Source organism: Tupaia chinensis, unplaced genomic scaffold (assembly GCF_000334495.1).
Source record: "Tupaia chinensis unplaced genomic scaffold, TupChi_1.0 Scaffold000661_1, whole genome shotgun sequence".
Lineage (NCBI taxonomy): Eukaryota > Metazoa > Chordata > Mammalia > Scandentia > Tupaiidae > Tupaia > Tupaia belangeri.
In genome coordinates, this window is record NW_006160183.1 from 1,762,316 (window position 1) to 1,765,753 (window position 3,438).

Sequence of the window (3,438 nt, forward strand, 5' to 3'; positions counted from 1 at the left end):
CTTTTTTTTTTTTAATCTTTTATTAGTATACAAACTTAGAGTACATTTTACAAATGAGCAGCTAAGGTAGAGAAACGTTAGTTTGTAATATTTGTGTAGAATTATCTGTACTTGCTAGAGAGAGAGAGAGAGGGAGAAAACACTGCTGATAGGGCATGGCCATGCCACAGTCACTTCTCCTCCATTTCTCACTCTGGTCATCATTTTGGGCATATATTCACTTCAGGCCTTGCATCCTTTTCAAGTTGCCAGATCCAAGATTTTAACTGTGGCTGGCCATATGGGATCCAACTCCCTTAACTACTTACCTATGGAGTGGCCTGATATTCTGAGTTTTGAAAAGAAATTTATTTTTCCTGGACCTTTGAAATGTTTCTGTTTTTAAAATAGTGAGTAGATATGCTTGACTATTTTATGGGAAGGTGTCTTTTAAAAGAATACTGAGAAAAAATTCAATTGCAATTCAGTCAAATGCCTTTTCTTGTGGTCTCTTGCATTTCAGAAGGATCAGATAGCACACACAGAAATGTCAAATACCTCCCCCCCCCAAGAATTATTTATTTATTTTTATTTATTTATTATTATTATTCAGTTTGAAGAGAGAGAGAGAAGAGTGAGAAAGCAAGCTACCAGGTCCAAGAATTGAACCATGGTCAGTCATGTGGGAGTCCTGCATATTAACTACCACACCATCTGCCAGCCCCTTTTTAAAAGGTTTCTTTCTTTCTTTCTTCTATGGGAGAACAGAGAGACAGGTATCCCCAGCAGGGTCTTCACACTGTAATTTATTCCCAGTGTCTGCTTGTCCAGATCATCCATACATGTGTGCCAGTCATACTCAGGGAGGTCCTGGGATACAAACCCAGAACCTTTCCCACATGGTTTCAGTGGCATTACCATTGTGCAGTCATCTGGTGCATCATGCTTTTCTGTCTTCGGGCCAAGTGCTCCCAAATAGTTCCATTCCATTAGGTGGAGCAGTGTGCATGGTAAGGGACAGTCCCACAGCTGGTAGGAAAGGAGGTAGCTCATATGGAATGTAGACCCTGGTGATTGCCTTCCAACAACAATTTACAAACCTCTACTTCCTTGTTTGGGATTGTTTTATACCACTATTGACAGAAGGTTATATATTTCCAAGAGGCTGAGTCTTCTCAACTTCCCCAGCTCCAGGGTGAATTGCTGATCAGTCTAAGGCTCTAAGCCATTTATAGGAAATATAGTAGATCCTCCTTGCCTGGAAATAGTTTAGAAATTATTATATGATTCAAAACTATACAATAAGAAATGGGAATGAGGTAGTAGTATTCTGAAGAGCTTTCTGGGAAAAGTTTTCTCACAGATGAGAAGAAAATTATGAAAAGGAATAGCTCCACGCTAATATTTGAAATGTCATTAAGGCTGGAAGTGGTTGTATTTTCCATTCTTTTTATAGTTCACTGTTTTTCTGTTTCACATAATAGTGATTTTTTTTCTTTCAAAATAATCATTGCCATCCTTTTCTTTTAGGTCAGTATGATATTTGTAATGCAAATACCCCAGTAATACATAGACTCCCACTGCTGTGAATTACTTAGTCAGCACTCTAAAACGGTTTAGGTGGTATAGTGGGTTGGCTTGTGGTCACTCCAAATGATATGTCCATGTCTTAATCTCTGGAACTTAATTCTTTTAACTGTGATCGTTTGTTTCTTTATTTGGAAAAAGGGTCTTTGCAGATAAGTTAAAGACCTTGAGATGGGAAAATCATTCTGGACTATCTGGGTGGGCCCTAAATTCAATGACAAGTGTCCTTAAGAGTAGCAGAGGGCCAACACATGGCATAGTTGGATCCCATATGGTGGTCTGTATGGTTTTAGTCCTGGATCCAGTGACTTGAGAAACACACCAGGCACACGTGTGTGTATATGCCAAAAATTCCAAAATGAGGGAGAAACAGACGAGAGGAGATTGTGGCTTGACCATTCGCCATTGAGGGTGCTTTCTCACTTTTTTTTTTCTCTCTCTCTCTCTGACTCTTTGTCGTTCATTCCCCAGTGAGCACATGTGCCCTCCAGTAAAATTAAAATAAATAAATGGTGAAAAAATAACAAGAGCAATAGTGTCCAGCCATGGTGGCACAATGATAATGTAATGTCTTATAATGCTAGAAGCCAAATGGAAGTTCGGAGGTCAGTTCCTGTGTTGATCTGTATGTTCCAGGCATGTAAGTACACATGTGCAAATGACCCTGACTGGCTGAAAGGCTTAGATGGGGGAGATAGAGACAACTGGAAGGGTATTTATCTCTCATGAAAGAAAGAAAGAAACTGTTTTGTTTTTTGTTTTTTCTTTTTCTTTCTTTAAGAGTGAAATCAAGAGAAACTGATACAGACACAGAGGAGAAAGCCATATGAAAACAGAGTTAGAAACTGGAGTGATGAGACCAAAAACCAAGGAAACCAAAGAATACCAACAGCCACTGAAAGCTTGAAGAAATAAGGGTGGACTCTTATCTAGAATCTCAGGAGGGAGTAAGAACTTGATTTCAGACTTCTGGTCTCCAGAGCTGTGAGAGAATACATTCCTTTTGCTTAAAACAGTCTATTTTGTGGCAATTTGTTGTAGCAATAACAGGAAACTAATGCTGATGGCAGGGGCTTACTGAGAACATAGAAGAAAAGGGGGAGAAAAAGACCCAAAAAGGGAAGCCCAGGTGTCAGGGAGGGGGCTCAGGAACTCCCCAAGCTTGCTAACAATCAGCCTTTCTCTAGAGTCCAGCTTTGATGCCAAACAGGCCAGTTAGCCTGTGTTTTTCTCCACAGTCAAAGACAAACTCCTAAGTCCTTCTAGTTTCTCGTTATCCCAATCCTAGCTATAGACATTGCTCCTCCCTTTGGCCATTTGTCTTTCAGATACATTTTTTTAGGCACAAATAAGCCATAAGCAGTATAAAAGATTCTTCATCACAAAGTTTTCTCATTCCTAGGGGGTATAACTCTGTCTCTCTACAAGCCTTTAGCTTTTCATGAGAAGATGGACACATTTGGTAGATTCATTCCCCCAGGTGAATCTGCCCAAGTAACTGACATAGCTGGAGACTCTGGCAGAGTTAGGAATAGAAGTTGGGTTTGAAGGAACTAATATTTGTTGTGCAAGTAATCATGAGCTTGGATCCTCATTAGGTGTTTGATATGCACGATCTCATTTAATCCTCATAAGATTCTCATGAGGCAAGTAAGAACAGTATTCCTATCTTACTGTCACTCACAGGGGACATTATGTGCCCGTGATCACACAACTTGTAAGTGACAGAAATGGGATTCAGGGTCGTCTGGCTCCAAAGCTTATGTTCTTTATATTAGGAATTGCTGCCTCCCTGTGGAAGTTAGAAGATTGTCAAGTTTGAGGGCAAAGGATGAATGAAGGAAGAACTGGGCTCATGCATCTCTGTTACTC

General features: G+C 40.0%; 1 long non-coding RNA gene across 1 annotated transcript in view; it reads left to right on the forward strand.

Annotated features, from left to right (window-relative positions):
* The first annotated feature begins 2,066 nt into the window (after positions 1 to 2,066).
* LOC102502452 (uncharacterized) overlaps positions 2,067 to 3,438 on the forward strand; it is a 1,979-nt gene continuing 607 nt past the window's right edge. The window contains exons 1-2 of the long non-coding RNA XR_003551298.1: positions 2,067 to 2,206; positions 2,348 to 2,513. This is a non-coding gene — a long non-coding RNA (uncharacterized LOC102502452). The remainder of the gene's footprint in view (positions 2,207 to 2,347; positions 2,514 to 3,438) is intronic.